Raw genomic sequence first — 21,474 nt, forward strand, 5'->3', positions numbered from 1 at the left:
TTAACTTGTGGGAAACAAATACCTCATAAGGATTTCCATTCTTACTGCCTTCCTTGCTTAGGCCCAGACCACGACGTATCAGCTTGTTTAGCCTGTGCCTCCTTCAACCGACGGACTCTTAGACGTCGATCGGAGTTTGCCGAGGAATTTTTTGGAACCGCTTTTGCTTATAAAATGCCGTCGGAGACTCCGACTTCGCATATGGTCAAAAAACGCAAGGAAAAGGACCGACACTCGCGGCCCGCAGTTTCGGCTGAAACCACAGCTAGGTCTACCGCGAGTGTCTTGGTTTCGGCTGAAACCGAGTCCACGGTTATTACTCCTACCGAAACCATACCTCCGACCACCGAGGCCAGAGAGGCCCCGGCTGAGTCGGCTTCAGAACTCCCTACCGAAGCCAGTGCTCAAGAATTGTCCGACACCATACCTTTGGACATTTCTACCCCTGCACGTGGGGCAGCTAGGCCCCCAGCTTCTATGTCTATTAAGGCCTTTTCCAGGGCTAAAGTTGCCAAACTTTCAAAAGCTTTGCCTGCCAAATCTACTTCCCAGAGGCCTTCCTCTAGTATTCAGATTCTCAGTCTTGCTGAGGACTTTATATCCTTAATTAGGGGCTCCCAACCTCACCCAGACAGGGCCTCCCAACCACCTCCAGACAAAAGGCCCAGGACTGATCCCTCTGAACCTCTCTCCTCAGATTACTCCACGGATGGATCTGATTTGTCAGACCATCAGGAAGGGGCCTACTCGCCTTATGAGGATTCAGATGCAGAAGATTCTATTCCTTCGGCCTCCCCACCTGAAGAATTTTCCTTTGGGGAGACTTTACACTCCATGAGGGAGCACTTTCAATGGCAGGGTCAGGATTTCTCTGATTCTAGAAAAAGATTAAGGACCTTTTTGCATTTGCCCCAGCATAGGCCCTTAGCCATACCACCTGTTCTAACTGTAATTGATGATGTCTACAATGATGTCAGTACTGCACCTGATTCTCTTCCCCCGGCCCCTGCCAAACCTGACAGATATTACAGGGTCCCGGATTCTCACTTCCACCTGTATAAAGCCCATGATGCAGACCCAGAAACTATTTCTCAGGGCCCTAAAGGGGTTGCAGCTGCTACTGCCAAAAATCCCCTACCCTCTGAAAGAGAGTCTAGAGCATTAGAGAGATGGGGAAAAAAGGTTTATACATCTGGTACTCTTTCTGCCAGGGCATTAAACTGTCAATTCCATATGATACAGTACCAAGAATTTTTGTTAGATCAGCTGAATAAGAAGCTTTCTTCTCCTGAACCTTTAGACCGTAAATCCCTTCAGGATTTGGTACACAACTCTCAGCAGGTCAGTAATCATTTCTTAAAATGTGGCTATGATGCACTGGAGGCTTCATTTAGATCAGCTATGACTGGGGCAGTAATTCGTAGGCATGCCTGGCTGAAGGAGCAATCTTTGCCAGACCATGTCAAAGCTAAACTCCTTGATGCTCCAATGGAGAAACAAAATTTATTTGGCTCCCCTGCACAGGAGATTCTAAAGAAGGTGGAAGAAAAAGCAAAATCTGTGCAAACAGTAAAGGAATTCCTGCAGGTCCAACCTCCGAGGTTCAGCAGAAACTGGCCTACAAATAATTGGTCCTTTCCAAACACCTCCAGAGCACAGAGGGGCAGGAACAGACGCCCTAGAGGCAGAGGTCAATCAAAGGGTGCCTACAGGGGCCGTCAGTGGCAGCCTGCCAACCAGAGGAGTAGTGCCACAGCTACAACTACAACCACTACCACAGGACAGACCCAATGACTTGACTCTGATTCCGCCTACCAGGGATCAACTGGAAGCTCCCTTGGGCGGAAAGCTGGCTTTATTCTCGAAAAACTGGCATTGCATTACAAAGGATACATGGACATTGCAAACAATAGACAAAGGATACAGGTTTTACTTCCACACTTTGCCAAAAAAGGACGGAATGCCAAACCTTCCACCAAACCAGAAGGCAGAGGCTTTAAGACAAATCAGCAATTTACTTCAGATGAAAGCTATAGAAAGGGTACCATCTATAGAACAAGGCCAAGGATTTTACTCCAGATTATTCCTGGTACCAAGAAAAGAAAACCAATGGAGGCCTATTCTCGACCTGTCCGCACTGAACACATATCTCATTGTGCCAAAATTCAAAATGCTGACCCTGCAGCAACTTCTTCCCATGCTGGGCAAGGAGTCTTGGCTGGTGACTCTAGATCTCAAGGAGGCATACCTGCACGTCCCTATCCGACCAGATTGCAGAAGACACCTCAGATTTCTTGCAGGATCAGAGCATTATCAATTCTCAGCATTGCCCTTTGGCTTATCTACTGCGCCCAGAGTATTCACGAAATGCCTGGCATCAGTAATTGCACATTGCAGACTTCAGGGAATTCAAATTTATCCATACCTGGACGACTGCCTAATACAAGCGGACAACAAGAAAACATTGTTAAAGGACTTTGCCTATGTCATACACCTGCTGCAGGCCTTGGGATACACAGTCAACATCCAAAAGTCAAGACTAGTGCGATCCCAAAGGATAACCTTTTTGGGTGCAGATCTGGACACAATCACTCAGATGGCTTTTCTCACAGAAGAAAAACAAAATCAACTTTGAGATTACTTCATGATTTTGACAAGACAAACTCAGCTTACTGCAAGGAAAGTCCTGCAGGCCCTGGGTTACATGGCATCCTGCATAATCTTGATTCCACATGCCAGGCTGCATATGAGAAAATTACAATGGTACCTAAGGAATGTATGGTCTCAACACAGTCACAGTCTAGAAACCATGATACCAATCATTCCATGCCTTCAAAAGGAATTCCTGTGGTGGGCTCAGGCCTGCCAGTCCAACAGAGGTTTGCCTTTCAACAAACCAAAAACAAGGCAGACCATCACCACGGACGCCTCAGACCGAGGATGGGGAGCACACATGGAGGATAAATGCATCCAAGGCCTATGGCCTCAAGGGCAGCTAAGCATGCACATAAACCAAAAGGAAATGCTGGCAGTGAGGCATGCAATCGAGGCATTCAAACCATTCCTCCAGCAAGGACATCTGTTAATAAGGACAGACAACACCACGGTCATGTGGTACATAAACAAGCAAGGAGGCACACATTCCTACCCTCTATGCCGGATGGCAATGAATCTGTGGAACCTAGGCCTGAATCTCAATATCCAGCTGCAGGCCAAATTCATACCAGGAAAAGAGAATTCACTAGTAGACAGCTTAAGCAGAACTACCACAGATGCTCACGAATGGATGCTGCATCCAGACATCTTCAAAAACATAACAAAGAAATGGGGAATGCCAGAGATAGACCTGTTCGCCTCCCCACTCAACCACCAACTGAAGAAATTCTGCTCAAGGACATACCACCCCCAAGCCTGGAGGGTGGACTCTCTCTCTTTCAGCTGGAATGCCCTAACAGTATATGCCTTTCCACCTCTCCCATTGATGTACAAGGTTCTACTGAAGATCAGGGAGGAACAGCCAAAGGTGATACTAATAGCTCCGGACTGGCCAAGACAACACTGGTATCCGCTACTGAGAAGCATGTCTCAGGCGAACTCATGGCCTCTTCCCCTATGGCCTCTTCTTCTAACACAGAACAATTTCAAGACCCTGCATCCAAACTTGAAAACATTGCAACTAACTGCCTGGAAAATTCCTTAAAACCAAACTGTTTTATCACAGAAGGAGAAGGACATTATCCTGGAGGCTCGCAGACCTTCCACAAGGAAGACATACTCAGCTAAATGGAAGAGATTTCTCATTTGGAGCACATCCAAGGGCACAGATGTCACAGTGGCAAACCTAGCACACATCCTAGAGTACTTAGCAGAATTGTTCCACAATGGCCTGTCTTATTCTTCCATTAAGATTCATGCTTCAGCAATTTCAGCAGAATACAATATGGATCCACCTATCTTCTCTCACCCTCTGCTCAGACAATTTTTGGGAGGGATCAAAAATGTTAAACCTCCAAGGAGACCCCCTCTACCTGCATGGGATCTCAATTTTGTGCTGGAAAAATTGACACTACCCCCTTTTGAACCAGCAGCATCAGCAGACCTACAGTTTTTATCTTGGAAAACTGCTTTTCTTCTGGCAATCACTTCAGCAAGAAGAGTATCCGAGTTACAGGCATTAATGGCAGTGCAGCCTTTTCTTATTTTCCACCAGGATAGAGTGTCACTGAGAACCAATCCTACTTTCATGCCAAAGGTGGTATCCAGGGTATCCTTGAACCAAGCTATTCATTTGCCTTTCTTCCCTAACCCACAGAACAAAGGAGAAAAACTTTTGCACACCTTGGATATACACAGACAACTACGCTACTATCTGGACAGAACTAAAACCAACAGAAAAACTGACCAACTTTTTGTAGCATATGCAACTGGGGTGCAAGGAAGAGCAATTTCCAAACAGACAATTTCTAAATGGATAGGAAACTGCATTCGCTTTTGCTACTCCTTTCATGGAAAGACAGCTCCTGAAAATATCAGGCCTCATTCCACAAGGGCCACAGCCACCACTACAGCTTTCCTACGAGGGGTGGCTACCAAGGACATTTTAGAAGCTGCTACTTGGAGCTCCGTGCATACATTTGCCAAGCATTACAATCTACCTTTATACTCCAGATCCCGAGCAGGGTTTGCATCTGCAGTTCTGCAGGGGATCTTAACTACACCATCCTTTTCTTAGTACCTCCTCCCCCAGTTTGGCTATGGTATTCTATCCATATGTTATGACTGCAGATGCATCCTTGAAGGACATAGTACAGTTTTGTACCTACCATAAATGTAGATGTCCGATAGGTATGCATCTGCAGTCAGGATTACCCACCCTCCTTCCCCTCTGTGGTATTCCTAGGGTGCTTACCCCTCTTTCAGCTAGCTGGGGGAATCTATTATGGTGTATTTGTTTATTTGTATATATATGTATATAATTTGCTACTGTTTGGAACTTTTCAGCATTTATCCAAATTTAGCCTTCCTAGAGGGCTCCTGGCATCTGGGGCAAGAAACACTGAGGAAAATGGCGTCGGCTGATGCCTTTATACCCCAGACGTTCTGACGTCGGGGAAAGTGCGACATCAGCGGAGGCCAGACCCAGACTTTGAAATCCGGCCGACCGAAGGGCTGCCTGAGGCAGGACAACCCATATGTTATGACTGCAGATGCATACCTATCGGACATCTACATTTATGGTAGGTACAAAACTGTACTTTTTGTACCTACCATAAATGTAGATGTCCGATAGGTATGCATCTGCAGTTAGGTTTACCCTCCCTCCTTCCCCTCTTTGTTATTTATTGGGTACTTATCCCTCTCATAGCTAGCTGGGGTTATCTATTATGGTGTATTTGTTTTGTGTGTATATATATATATATATATATATATATATATTTCTGTGCATGTTTGGAATTTATTGCATTTTTCCAAATTTAGCCTTCCTTAGAGGGCACCTGGCATCTGGGGCAAGAAAAACTGAAGAAGATGGCGTCGGCTGACGCTTTTATACCCCAGGCGCTCTGACGTCGAGGAAAGGGCGACATCAGCCGACGCCGGACCCAGACTTTGGAATCCGGCCGACCGAAGGGCTGCCTGAGGCAGGACAACCCATATGTGATGACTGCAAATGCATACCTATCGGACATCTACATTTATGGTAGGTACAAAGCTGTACTTTGTCGGTTTTGTGCTAGATTCAATAAACGCACTATTAAATGTCGGTTTGATTTTACTTTGCATTATTTTGGACGAAGATTTAATTATATAATGCCGTCGGAACAACCGACTACCAGAATGTATAAAGACAAAGAAAGACAGGCATCCGAGGTCCAAAACCGACGAAGCCTCTTCTAGGCCAGTCGCCGGTTCACCGGTTCTCAGTGAGGTGCTTTCGCAGCCCCTGACACCCGCTACCTCAGAGCCACAGGCCATTACCGAGAGCCACATGGAAACACTGAGGCCTGTGGAAACTCAAGGTATTGGGCCTACGGAAAATATACCCTCAGATGGGTCCAGAGCCGCTGAGCAGGCACCGGCTTCTGAGGGTGTTTTCAGACCTTCACAGCTTACAATTAAAGCTACTACAGCAGCAAAGGCAAAGTCAAAAACACCATTAAAGACAAGGAAACAAGTGCAGCATTCTCCAGAACAGTCATCCATGCCAAAGAAACAGATACGTAAAATGGCTGAAGACCTTATTACTTTAATCAGGGGCTCCCATCCCACTCCTGACAAAATGCCTAGGCAAGACACTGATTATGATTCCTCTGATCAGGTTTCCATTTCTTCTGATTCTTCTTCTGACCAGGGCTTTTCTCTCCCTCCCTATGAGGACTCTGATCTTAGAGTCCATTCCTTCAGCCTCACCACCTGAGGATTACTCTTTTGGGGAAACCCTGCACACCATGAGGGAGCATTTCCATTGGGAGAGCCAGGATTACTCGGAATCCAAGAAAAGGCTCAGAGATTTCCTTTTTATTGTCTCAGCACAGGCCCCTAGCTATCCCCCCTGTGCTTGATATTGTAGATGATGTTTTTTCTGAATCCAGTCTGTCTCCTGATTCTTTACCCCCTGCACCAGTAAAGCCAGACAGGTACTACAGGGTCCCTGACTCTCATAAATTTCTTTACAAAAAACCCGCTGCAGACCCAGAAACTATTTCTCAGGGTCCTAAAGGGGTTAAAGCTTCCACTGCCAAAAATCTTGTCCCCTCAGATAGGGATTCCAGAGCTCTGGACAGATGGGGGAAAAAAAGTTTACACTTCTGCTACTTAAGCTGTAAGAGCTTTAAACTGTCAGTTTCACATGCTTAAATATCAACAGTATCTCATGTCACTGTTAAAGCAAAAAATGGTTACAAATATAGAAGGTAATGACAGTAAAGAAATGCAGGATTTATTGCATGCAGTTGAACAAGTGGGAAAGCATACTCTGCAATGTGGTTTTGATTCATTAGAGGCTTCTTGTAGAGCCACAGTTACAGGCTCAGTTATTCAAAGACGTGCTTGGTTGAAAGAACAAAGTTTACCAGACCACGTTAAAGTAAAATTATTGGATGTGCCACTACAGCATGATACTTTGTTTGGTGTTAAGGCAGTGGAGGTGTTAAAGAAAATGGAGGATAAAGCAAAGTCAATGCAAACTGTGAAAGATTTCTTACAGGTTCAACCACCTAGATTTAGCAGAAACTGGCCTTCAAAATATTGGTCCTTTCCAGTGTCAGACAGGCCACAAAGAGGCCGATACAGACGCCCAAGAGGCAGATCTCAGCCCCAAGGCTCCTACAGACCTAAACAATGGGGTGCTTCAGCCCCCAAAGGAAGAGAAGACAAATCACAACCTTATAGGAAACAGTCACAATGACCTCCCTCTGCAAATGCTAAGCTCTTACCAATTGACAGCAACCCAGGGGGAAAGCTAGCACTTTTCTCAAAAAAATGGCACATGATCACCCAAGACCAATGGGTGTTGAATATAGTTTTTCAAGGGTACAGGTTCCACTTCCACACGCTTCCAAAACCAAAAGGTATGTCAAACCTGCCACAAAACCAATGGGCAGAGGCACAAAAACAGATTACTGCTCTTATGGATATAGGAGCTATTCAAAAAGTTCCACAAGAAGAACAAGGCCAAGGATTTTACTCACGACTTTTCCTAGTACCCAGAAAAGACAAAGCCAGGAGACCAATACTGGACCTGTCAATCCTAAATACTTTCCTGGATGTTCCAAAATTCAAAATGTTAACACTACAACAACAACTGCCCATGCTGGGCAAAGAGGCTTGGCTAGTTACTTTGGATCTCAAGGAGGCATACCTGCACGTCCCAGTCAGACAATCGTGCAGAAGATACCTCAGATTTATAGCAGGCTCAATGCATTATCAATTCTCTGCACTGCCCTTTGGCTTATCTACTGCGCCCAGGGTCTTCACAAAATGCCTGGCACCAGTAATTGCATTTTGCAGACAAAAGGGAATTCAAATATATCCCTACTTGGACGACTGCCTTATTCAAGCAGAGAGCAAGGACATTCTTCTAAAGCACCTGGCGTTTGTAAAAAGATTGCTAATTTGCCTAGGGTACACAGTAACCGAAAAGAAACCAAAAATAGTGCCCTCTCAAGAGATAATATTCCTGGGTGCAAGCTTAACTGCAACTGTCCAGATGGCTTATCTCACGCCAGACAAACAAAGGCAACTGACTCAGTACTTTCAAATGATGGCAACAAAGACCCAGCTTCCTGCAAGAAAAATTCTGCAGATCTCGGGTTTCATGGCATCTTGCATTCTACTAATTCCATATGCCAAACTGCATATGAGGAAACTACAATGGTATCTAAAAAGTGTTTGGACTCAGCATTGTCACAGCCTAGAGACAATCATAACCTTGATTCCCTGCCTACAACAGGTGTTTCGATGGTGGTCCCAGGCCTGTCACCACAACAAGGGACAGCCTTTCACCTTACCTACAGCCAGGCAGACAAATAACAACGGATGCATCGGATTATGCCTGAGGAGCACATATGGCAGGAAAATGTATTCAGGGCATGTGGCCCAAGGAACAAATGCATCTTCATATCAATCAAAAAGAGATGCTAGCGGTACAGAATGCCCTGACAGCCTTCAAGGACCTAATACATCCAGGACAATTATTAATAAAGACGGACAATACCACAATTATGTGGTACATAAACAAGCAAGGGGGCACACATTCCTACCCCCTATGCAGACAAGCCATGACTTTGTGGAACACAGCACTGACCTACCAGGTACATCTGCAAGCACAATTCCTGCCAGGAACAAAAAATACACCGGCAGGCGAACTCAGCAGAAATCTCATGGATCCTCACGAATGGACGCTAAATCCACAAGTGTTCAGCATGATAACAAGGGAGTGGGGACGCCCAGACATAGATCTTTTTGCCTCCCCTCACAATTGCCAATTTCAGAAATTTTGCACAAGGACTTATCACTCTCAAGCATGGAAAGTGGATGCTCTATCTTTCAGCTGGAAAAACCTGACATTCTATGCCTTCCCTCCTATGCCTCTTCTCACCAAGGTGCTTCTAAAAGTCAGACAAGAGAGGCCAAAATTGATCCCGATTGCACCAGACTGGCCACGCCAGCACTGGTACCCAATCCTATAGATTTTGTCCCAAGGCCCACCTTGGCCTCTACCTCAAATCCCTCATCTTCTGGCACAGCAAAACAATCAGATTCTGCACAGTCAGCTCAGAACCTTAAACCTGGCAGCATGGCAGATAATGTAGCCACTCAGACTGCACCTCTCTCTAAAGCTGTTATGGATGTAATTTTGGAAGCCAGGAGACCCAGCACTAGGAAATCTTATGCAGAAAAATGGAAGAGATTCTGTGTTCGGAACCAGGCACAAGGGCTCGACCCACTGGTCCCTAATATGCCTCAGATTTTGCAATACCTGACTGAGATGTTGGACAAAGGGCTATATTTTTCTTCTATTAAAATACATGCCTCTGCCATTTCAGCTCATTACAATACGGATCTTCCTATTTTTTCACATCCTCTACTACGACAGTACCTCAGAGGGGCAAAGAATGTAAGACCCACTAGGAGAGCAAAAGTACCTACTTGGGACCTTAATTTTGTTTTAGAAAAACTAACACTGCCTCCATTTGAACCAGCCAGCACAGCTGATCTAAAATTCTTGTCATGGAAAACTGCTGTGCTCCTAGCAATAACTTCAGCAAGAAGTTTCAGAGTTACAGGCATTGGTGACTGTGGAACCTTTCCTCATTTTTAACCAGGACAGGGTTTCTCCAAGGAGAAACCCAACATTCATGCCAAAAGTGGTCTCCAATGTGGCCTTGAACCAAACTATTCATTTGCCTACTTTCTACCCAAATCCCCAGAACAAAGGGGAAAGACTTCTGCACTCTTTGGATATACACAGGCAGTTATGATTTTACTTGGACAAAACAAAAGCTTTCAGAAAAACTGAGCAACTGTTTGTAGCATATGCTGCATGATGACAAGGAAAACCTATTACAAAGCAGACAATCTCCAAATGGATAGGACACTGCATTCACTTCTGTTATGCACAACATGGCAAATCTGTCCCTAACAAAAGCTGTCAGAAAAACTGAGCAACTGTTTGTAGCATATGCTGCAGGATCACAAGGAAAACCTATTACAAAGCAGACAATCTCCAAATGGATAGGGCACTGCATCCACTTCTGTTATGCACAACATGGCAAATCTGTGCCTAAGGGCATTAGGCCTCATTCTACCAGAGCAGCAGCCACTTCAGCAGCTTTCCTCAGAGGGGTACCAACCAAAGACATATTAGAAGTTGCAACCTGAAGCTCAGTGCACACATTTACCAAGCACTACCACCTACCGCTCTACTCCAAATCCAGAGCAGGCTTTGCTACTGCAGTTCTGCAGGGTTTGTTAGCCTCGCCAAATCCAATCTAGACCCAGCCACCCTACCTCAGCTTTGGGATTCTACCAATGTGTAATGACTGTAACAGTGAAACACGATGAACATAGTACAGTTGTGTACCTACCATAAATGTATATGTTCGAGTGTCTTCACTGTTGCAGTCCTGGTTACCCACCCACCATCCCCCCCTTTGCTGGGACTATTCTGTACTTCTCAACTTGTACAACCTTTGTGGTGTATTTGCTTTTAGAAGAAGGAAATGTTTATAGTAATATATGCATGGTTGTTTGGCATATTTTTACATTTACAGCTTTCATATCTGGGGGCACCTGACATCTGGGGCAAGAAAAACTGAAGAAAATGGAGTCGGTTGCAACTTTTATACCCCTGGCGCACTGACGTCAGGGAAGAGGCGACAGCAACCGATGCTGGACCAAGACTTTGGAACTCTGGCCGACTACGGGTCGCGTGCCAGCAGGATAACCCAAGTGTAATGACTGCAACAGTGAAGACACTCGAACATCTACATTTATGTTAGGTACATAGCTTTACTTTTCTTAGATTGCAAATCTGCAGCATCCAGAATTTTGAGTCTTCAGTCTCAGACAGTATTTTTGCTTTCTTACAGAAATACTCCGGACACTCTTCTGAAGCTGTTAGTGCACATGGTGGCTTCCCTCAGTCTTGTCCCTCTAGCCAAATATCATATGAGGGCTCTGCAATGGACCTTTGTCAGCACATTGTTTTTGTGCAACACATCCCATGGACTTTCGTATAATTCTGAGGAGTGTATGTCGATATCAGGTCAGAAGGTGACTCTGGAGTCTCACTTAGTATTAAATAGGAGACCATTTGTACCCTCCCCCCACAGGCATGGTCATGACTGATGCATCCCTTCTGGGTTGGGCCGCATTTTGAGGAGAGGACAGTTCAGGGGACCTGGTTCTCTTCCAAGGCCAGTCTTCACATCAGTATCTTGAAGATGAGGGCAGTCCTCCTGGCATTGCAGACTTTTCAGTACATTCTCCCCAAGGGTGTGATCTCAGTCCAGGCAGACAATATGCCTTTCATTTGGTAGTCAGGAGCCCATGAGGGTCTGGCAGTGGGCGATTTTGTTTCGGCTTTTTCTGACTGCAAAGCATATCCGGTTGAAACAATTTGATATAACTTTTAAGCAAGAACACCCTCCTTCCTCATGAGTGGCCTCTGAATCTGAGAGTTGCAGCTTGGATCTTTTGGAGCCGGGGCAGTCTGTGTTGTGACCTGTTTGCATCCGTGTTCAACACAAAGTGTGACAGCTGTCACTCCTTAGTCCCTCCTCAGAGTCAGTCTGCCAGGGATGCTGTTCTTTATGCTTGGCCCCCATGTCTCTTATATGCTTACTGTTTGGCTCCTTTAATCATAAAGTTTCTTCAGAAAGCTGCCTGCTAGTGACTGTAGTCCTCATTGCCCACTTCTGGCCTCATCAGGTTTGGTTTCCCTTTCTTTGGTCTCTTTTGAAGCACCCCCCCATGGGTGACACATCCCCTTCTGAATCTCCTCTCCTGACAGTCTAGATCCACCTAGTGTTGAGAATCTAAACCTAACCCCATGGTTCCTCCAGTTTCCCTGATGCACAGATATCCCAAGCTTTCCAACAGTATGGTGCATGTCTTGTCCTCCTCCCAGAAGATGTCTATGTGGAAGATGTATGCTAGCAAGAGGAAACATTTTGCTGTTTGGGCTGATTCTTGGGGTTTTGAGGCAGGCCTGGATTTTCTTGTGGGTATAACTCTTGTTCCAGTTATTCTACAATTGAAGTGCAATTGGCAGCTATTTCCATCTGTCATATTGACAGGGATAATGTGCCTGTGGCTGCTTTAAAGATTTTGAAGGTCTTCCATAGGGATACTTTTCTGCTACGTCCTCCTCTTTGGGACCCTGGTCCAGCATGGGAAATGCCATTCGTGTTACAGATGCTGATGGGTCACCCATTTGAACTTGCTGCTACCATTGATTTGAAGCTTTTATCTTGGAAAACATTGTTTTTGGTAGTTGTCTCTTTTGCCATATGTGCATCTGAGTTGCAGGCACTCATGTCCTGTCATATTTGGTTTTCCATAAGCATAGGGTGTCTCTTCATACAGATCTCTCCTTTCTCCCCAAGGTAGCTACTAAGAATAACTTGAATCAAGCCATTCACCTTCTTGTGTTTTTCCTGATTTCTCTTAAAAGGTGAATATTTGTTGTATTGTCTTGATATACATAGACAGTTGAGATTTTATCTGGATAGGACAAAATCTTTCAGGAAGTTTATACAAGTATTTATCTCTTTCTCCAAGTTTCAGTTGGGTCAGCCTGTTTCTAAGGTTATGCTGTCCAGGTGGTTGTCGGATTGCATTGTTTTTGCTTACATTTTGAAGAGAAAGTCCTTGCATCACAAACCAAAAGGTCATTCTTCCCGAGCTATGACTGCTTTCACTCCCTTTTTCTTTAGAGCTTCATTGGATGATTTGTGTGCTGCTGTTTGGGTGGGCCCCCATGCCTTTGTGTCCCACTACAAGCTGAACATTCAGTAGAGATCCAGGGATTCCTCTGATTCTACCATATTGTGTAATATTCTTCCTTAGAACCTCCTATGTATTATGTGGGTGTTGAATCCAGACAGACAAGACAACATAGGATACGAAAGTTATACACTCACTATAGTGCTAGATGTGTGTTGTCTTTGGTTCAATCTTCCCTCCACCCTGCCCCTTGCCTGTCTGTGTGGCATGGTTCTTTTCAAATGAGGACTGAGTCTGGGAGACTGCTTTACCATGTTTGTGGGTACCTTGTTGTAATTTTAGATTGGGGTTTTGTCAGTTGAGGGGCAGACTCAAGCTGATGTTCTCTGGGTGAGCGAGGCATTATGGGTAGAGGAGATGGAGCTCGGCCAGCTGAAGTCTTTGAGATATGGCTGGTCTCGGTTCAGAGTCTGATCCGGTAACCCACTGGTTGAACCAGACGGAGAAAGACAATATGGATCTAGCATTATGGTGAGTACATACCTTTCATTTGGGATAGCTTCCCATGTCAAGTATTTGAGCGACTGGATGGGAAAATGAGTAGATGTGAAGGCATTATATACCAATATTAATAAAAGGTGGGGACTTGAAGCTGTTCAAACCATGTTGGGAGATGGTCCTAGAACCTCATTTTTGATACAATTATTGGAATTTTGTCTTTCTCATAACTATTTTTGTTTCAATAAAGATTTTTTTCTCCAAATTAAAGGGACGGCTATGGGGGCTGCCTTTGCGCCCTCATATGCCATCCTTTACATGGATTTTTTTGAGAAGTTATACATTCATCTAACTTCTTTCTATCAAAAAAATGTAATATTTTATAAGCGGTTCATTGATGACCTTATACTAATATGTAGTGGTGAGATTTTTGAATTTCTTGAATTTTTTGAAGAATTAAATAATAATGATCATGGTTTAAAATTTTCTTATGAGATTGATAGAAATAGGATTAATTTTCTAGATATAACTTTATTTCATGAAGATGGCAAAATAGGATATAGACCTTATAGGAAAGCAACTTCTGTAAATATGTTTTTACATGCAGAAAGTATGCATCCGGAACATTTAATTTGGTCTCTTCCTTCTGGTGAATTTCAAAGGATTTATAATCACACTAGTGATGTTAATGAAAGATATTTTGAATTAAGTAAGGTTGAAGCCAGGTTACTTAAGAGAGGCTATAGTCATGATCATTTGTTATTTTCAAAAAATAAAATACTAGGAATTGGAGACCACTTAGAACATGAACATTATAAAATTAGACAAGGAAGACGAAGTCCATTAACTATAGAAAAAAGAAATAATACTACATCAAGGAGAAGAAATAAAGATGACACAAAGATTAGTGAATCCAATTTATTTTTTGTTACTAAATATTCCCCTTTATCCAATGAGGTGTGTAATATCATAAGAAAATACTGGTATTTGATTTGTGAGGATGAAAATATAGGTGCAATATTTCCTAAACATATAATTTTTTCTTTTAGAAGAGGAAAAAATTTAAAGGAGCTATTGAATTGTAATTCTTTTAATAACAGCGAAAAGTTTGCTAATGATAACATTGAAGGCACCTTTTCTTGTGGTCAGTGTAGTGTTTGCAGCAGGATTGTCAACATAACCAATATTAATGGAGTGTCTTTTAAAGCTAGACATACCTTCAACTGTAAATCAACAGGAGTGGTTTATTTATTGGGTTGTTCATGTCCCAATATATGGTATATAGGTCAAACAAAAAGGATGGTTCGAGTTCGAGTTTTAGAACATATAAAAGATATTAGGAATAAAAATGAATATAGTCCGGTGGCCAAACATTTTTTGGAGAAACATAAGAGTGACTCTAGTAGTTTGATATTTTGTGTGTTGGGAAAACCCTTTAATTGTGAAAATGGGGGACTATTAGTTCATAAGTTACTCGAACTAGAGACCAGGATGATTCTTAAATTTAACCCATTGAAGCCACATGGATTAAACTTAGAATTAAGTATTTAATATTTATTAATTCTGTTTAGTCAGCTTAGATACATTTAGATTCATTTAGAGTTGATCCATTTGATTATACAGATTATATTTCATCATTTTTGATTCTTACTCATATTGATTTATACTAATATTTATACTAATATTTATACTAATATTTATATCAATATTTTTTTGAGTCATTTTACATGATTAACTATACAACAATTTATAGGACAATATTTAAAGTGTAACATTGGTCACTTTTATCTGAAGCATTTGGTAGTAATCTAATTCTTTTTCTCCCATGTATATTTTGTTATAACTCTTTTTGATATATTTTTTGTTATACTATTTTATAAATATTTACATTTAGAACATAATATTATTCTTGAAGATGTTGATGTCAATATTTTTCATATATATGCGCTAGATTTGTAGGACAAAATGTTGGTAGAGCACTTTAAATTTATTTACAAATGTTATAATTGATTAATTGGTGCTGATTAACTTTGAATAAATCTGTATAAATAACTGTTAACAGCACTGAGTATTTGTGATCCATTTGAAGGCGAAAAGCCGAGGTACCAGATCGCAATAAACGTTTCTCTGGCATGGTGCTGATTCCCCATTAGTGTTTGTGGACTTGGGAAAATGAGTGGACTCTGATGTATTATGAAAAGGTTGAAATCTTTTTTTGGCTGTGTGCTTTCCCCCTCTTCCTGCAGTCCCATTGGACTTGAGGAAATTAATTCTGTAGTTGTGGGGAATCTTCCCTCAGATCTCCTAGAATGGAAGCCTTCTAGAGTTATCATCCAGACAGTCATCTGGAAGTTTGTACACTTACTGACATTACGGCTGTGAAAGCATTTTTACATGAATAGTGTTAATTCCCTCCACTTGGGTGGTGATGTGAGTGATCTGTCACTGTAGCAATATATGCTGTCCAGTGCGTGACTGTCATGGACTTACCCTTTCAGGCTTGGGTAGCCCCACCCAACCCCACTACTGACCCATGCCCATTGACACCATCCCTATCCTCCAATTGGAATTGTATCCAGGAGCAGTGGCATGCAAAACAGCGTGGGACCCCCCCCCCCCCATCTCCAGGATAGACAAGCCTCTCCTTCCCGTCTGCACCACCAAGCACCTGAGCTGCTAATCAAATGGCTACGAAGGGGTTAAAATTGGATTTTTAAGAGAGTGAAGATGGTAAGATTGGAGTTAAACTAGAGAACATTAAGCGCTGAATTTTTGTGCTGCTTCTGCTGCTTTGCATATTTCAGTCCTTTTCATTGTTTAGTCTTTGAAGCAAGTTAAAACTATTTTGATAGATTTTATTTTTGGATTATAAAAACTCCATTGTATCCTCAGACAAGCTGCTGTTTGAAAAAGAAAATGGGTGGACTGCAGCAAGTACCGGGCCGATGTGTATACTGTGAAACAGTCCAGTTATAACAGTTCTATATTTACTACTGAAAAGCCTTGTAAAACTAAATAGAAGTACTTGACTAGTTTGAGAAAGCAGCAAGGAAGACTGAGACCATTTCTTTTTTGTTATGTTAGGGAGGAGAAATTAGTTCCCTTAAATGTTGAAACAAGCCAATCAGACCTTAAAAGAGTTTAAAGCTGTGGAAAGAGAAAAACTAATTATATTTGGAGCAGTTGAGATGTGACTTCTTGCATGGTACTTGGAATCAAATTGGACAGAATTTTGGTTTTGGTTTCTGTATTTTTATTTCAACAATTTTCTTAAATTCTAACATTATAGACAGTGACACAGGTACACATTCAGCAGTAGAAAAGAAAACAAACCATAACATTTTTCATTTTCATGGCTTATACTTCTATGTTTTCTTTTTAAAATTATCATTCACTCCAGCATTGCTTACATTGCTCAATCCCGGCTTTTCCCTTAAATCTGACTCCTAAACATCATGCTGCTTTTGTTATTTCCACAAATTACATTTATATTTGGATAGTCTGTTCCTTCCTTTATGTAAATGTCCCACCTCCAGTTTTTTTATCTGAACTGACTTGGCTTTTTCCTCAAAGGACTTTAACACATCTTTAGCATTAGCACCAAAAAGCTTGTTACACATGGTTTAGATTTTGCTTGACATTTTGTAGTAATCACTTTTTTGGCAGTCAATAACTTTAAACTGAATAAGGTCTTGCTTTGTCTAGGCAATCCAGATCATGTACCCCAGCTCAAAATAATAATTTCCTTAGTTTTAACAATTAGATCTCCCAAATTTCTGACAAAACACACTGTATGGAATTTCTAAAATCTGTCAACTCAGTACATTACCAGAAAACATATTTCTATTTCCTCTGTCTTTCCCCTTACAATTTACTGTCTACTTGAAAAATATCTCAGTTCTGCTTGGGATATAAACTATACCTATGCAAACACTTATAAGCAAAAATCCTAAATCTTCTGACTTTGTTGAATATTTGGAAACCATAAAAATATCCTCCCATTGTTCTTTTGTATATTGCCTTTACAGTCTCACTTCCCAGTCTTTTCTAACCTTCTCTGATTCTTTTTAAGTAATCATGCAGCATGTGTTAGCCTTATTAATTATCTTTTTTTAACAACAATTTCTCAGTTAAAACCCTGTCAGAGCTGGTATTTCACTTAACACACTCTTATTCCTTTGTCTGTGCTTATATTCTATTCATTCTTCCTGGTAGGAAAATCGGTCTCTGATTTGGGAATGTTTATGCCCTTTACTAAAAATATGACACTAAATCCAAGAAGCATAAAATGATGTCCTTCAAGAATGCAACTGCAGTCATAACATATGGGTTGTCCTGCCTCAGGCAGCCCTCGGTCGGCCGGATTCCAAAGTCCGGGTCCGACGTCGGCTGATGTCGCATTTCTCTCCGACGTCAGAGCGGCTGGAGTATATAAGCATCAGCCGACGCCATCTTCTTCAGTCTTTCTTGCCGCGCGGTGCCCGAAGCAGAAGCAGTTCGCAAGTGCCGGTCGGTCAGCTCCTGTATTCTTCGAATCCGAAGTCATCAAAAAAGCTAAGTACCCCGTTGCTTTTCTTGCCTCAGCCGATGTCAGAAATTACTGAAAAAGTAAATAATTGTTTGTCTTGTGGTAAACAAATACCTCATAAGGATTTCCACTCTTGCTGCCTTCCTTGCCTTGGCCCAGACCACGACGTCTCGGCCTGTGCCGCCTGTGCTCGCTTCAATAAGCACACTCTCAGGCACCGGGCGGAGTTCGCTGAAGACTTTTTCGGTGAAAAATTCGATTATACAATGCCGTCCGAACTACCAACATCGCCGACTCCCAAGAAATGAAAAGACCGGGACCGACATCCTCGGCCCGCGTCTTCCACCGACACCACGCCAAAACCTACCGCGAGTGCCCCGGTTCCCTCTGAGGCGGTTATTTCACCGCTCCGAACCGAAGACACCGCATTACCGATACCGGAGATCACACCGACGCCAGTTATTGATTTTCCTCCGGATACTGAAACCGAGGAAATGCCCGAGACCATTGCTGTGGATAAGGTCACTCCTGCACGTGGAGCTGCTAGGCCTCTCATGTCCATGTCTATCAAGGCCTTCACACGTGCTAAGGCAGCCAGCAAGACCAAGCACCTTACTGCTAAAGCCTTACCTCAACCTACTCCTGAATCACAAATCATGACTATGGCTGCAGACTTAATTTCCATGATCAGAGGTTCCCAGGCCCATCCAGAGAGAGGATCCCAGCCTCCTTCTGATAAGAGGCCCCGGGTTGAACCCTCTGACCCTCTCCCTCCAGATGAAGATTCTGAGGACTCTGTTCACTCTGATAGCCAGGAAGAGCCCTTCCAGACCTATGAGGACCCGGATGCAGAGGATTCCATCCCCTCGGCCTCCCCTCCTGAGGATATTTCTTTTGGGGAAGTTCTGCATTCCATGAGGGAACATTTTAAGTGGCAAGGCCAGGAATTTTCTGAATCCAGAAAGCGCCTTCGAACCTTCCTTAAAAAGCCCCAACACAGGCCCTTAGCTATATCTCCTGTGCTTGATGTTTTGGATGATCTATACTCTGACTCCAGTGTTACCCCTGATAGTCTTCCTCCTGCTCCTGCCAAGCCTGACAGATACTATAGGGTCCCAGAAACACATTCTCATTTCTTTAGGGCCCATGCTGTTGATTTAGAAACAATTTCACAGGGACCGAAAGGGGTTTCAGCTACCACCTCCAAAAATCCCTTACCTTCCAACAGGGAAGCTAGGTCATTAGAGAGATGGGGGAAGAAGGTCTACACCTCCACTACTTTATCTATGAGAGCTCTCAATTGTCTCTTTCATATGTTTCAATATCAGGATTACCTGTTAGATGACTTACAGTAAACATTGGCCTCTCCTGAACCTTTAGATAGGAAATCTTTGCAGGAGGCTGTACATAATTCTCAGCAAGTTAGTAATCACTTTCTGCAGTGTGGATATGATGCATTGGAAGCTTCATGTAGGGCAGCTATGACAGGGGCGGTCATTCGTAGACATGCATGGTTAAAAGAACAACCTCTACCAGATCATGTTAAGGCAAAACTTCTTGATGCACCCTTGGAAAAGAACAAGCTTTTTGGTGCTAATGCTAAAGATGTGTTAAAGTCCATTGAGGAAAAAGCCAAGTCAGTTCAGACAGTCAAAGATTTCCTCCAGGTTCAGCCTCCCAGATTCAGCAGAAATTGGCCTTCTAAAACTGGTCCTTTCCTAATCCTGAAAGATTTCAAAGGGGTAAAAACAGGCGTGGCCGAGGAAGAGGGCAATACAGAGGTTCCTACAGGGTACGACAATGGCAACCAACAAACCAAAGAAGTGACGCAGGGGTTTCTCCTGCCCCTCAGGGACAATCTCAATGACTTTCCTCTACTTCCGCTGACCAAGGAGCAAACAGAAGCTCCTTTGGGCGGAAAATTATCTCTGTTTTCAGACAATTGGCACAGATTGACAAAGGACAAATGGATTTTGGACATTATAGACCAAGGTTACAGGTTCCACTTTCATACCTTACCAAGAAAACAAGGCATGCCAAACCTACCACAAAACCAGAGGGCAGAGGCTGTCAAGCAAATTTCTCTGCTTGCTCAGATCAAAACAATAGAAAAAGTTCCACAACAAGAACAAGGCCAGGATTTTTACTCAAGACTGTTCCTTGTTCCAAGAAAAGAAACTCAGTGGAGACCAATACTGGATTTGTCCGCATTAAACACTTTTCTCATAGTACCAAAATTCAAAATGCTGACTCTACAGCAACTCCTTCCCATGCTGGGCAAGGGGTCTTGGCTGATTACTCTGGACCTCAAGGAGGCATACCTGCATGTCCCTATCAGACACAGCTGCAGAAGATACCTCAGATTTCTTGCAGGGCCAGAGCATTATCAATTCTCAGCATTGCCATTTGGCTTATCTACTGCGCCCAGAGTATTCACGAAATGCCTGGCTTCAGTAATTGCTCATTGCAGGCTCCAGGGGATCCAAATTTACCCGTACCTGGACGACTGCCTCATACAAGCGGACGACAATCTGATTTTGACAAAAAACTTGAATTATGTCATACAATTGCTACAGGCTCTGGGATACACAGTCAACTTCCAAAAGTCAAGACTTCAGCCATCCCAGCAAATGACCTTCTTAGGAGCCAAACTAGACACAGCCTCTCAAATGGCTTACCTGACAGAAGACCAATAAAAGAAGTTAACTCATTATTTCAAAGGTTTGGCAAAGCTCACCCAGATGACTGCAAGGAGATTCCTACAGGCCCTGGGTTACATGGCATCCTGCATTCTCCTGGTTCCATTAGCAAGACTATACATGAGAAAGCTACAATGGTACCTAAAAAACTTATGGTCTCAGCACAGCAACAACCTAGAGACAACCATACCGCTCATTCCATGCCTGCAGAAGGAATTTCTATGGTGGGCCTCGGTAAGCCAGGCAAACACAGGTATGTCATTCAAAAAAACCTCAGATAACACAGACCATGACCACAGACGCCTCAGACCTTGAATGGGAGGCGCACATGGAGGGCAGATGTATTCAAGGACAATGGACTCCAAAGGAAACACATCTGCATATCAACCAAAAAGAAATGCTGGCAGTAATGCATGCCATCGAGGCCTTTCGACAACAACTTCAGCAAGGCCACCTGCTAATACGGACAGACAACACCACTGTGATGTGGTACATAAACAAGCAGGGGGGCACCCATTCTTACTCCCTTTGCAGACTGACAATCAATCTTTGGGAAAAATCACTGAGCCTAAACATACAGTTGCAATCCCAGTTTGTTCCAGGCAAAGACAATGTGTTGGTGGACAGCCTAAGCAGGAATTTTCTAGACCCCCACGAGTGGAGGTTACACCCAGAAATCTTCTTACGACTCACCTCGACATGGGGCAGGCCAGAAGTAGACCTATTTGCCTCCCACCACAATCATCATCTACAAAAGGTCTGTTCAAGGACATATCATCCACAAGCATGGAAAACAGATTC

At 43.2% G+C, this 21,474-nt stretch overlaps 1 protein-coding gene across 1 annotated transcript in view; it reads left to right on the forward strand.

The window, feature by feature from the left end:
* ACBD3 (acyl-CoA binding domain containing 3) overlaps nt 1-21,474 on the forward strand; it is a 764,756-nt gene that overhangs the window by 344,629 nt on the left and 398,653 nt on the right. The gene's annotated exons all lie outside the window — the stretch shown is intronic.

This window comes from Protopterus annectens, chromosome 1.part2 (assembly GCF_019279795.1).
Source record: "Protopterus annectens isolate FY-2018-M chromosome 1.part2, PAN1.0, whole genome shotgun sequence".
Lineage (NCBI taxonomy): Eukaryota > Metazoa > Chordata > Ceratodontiformes > Protopteridae > Protopterus > Protopterus annectens.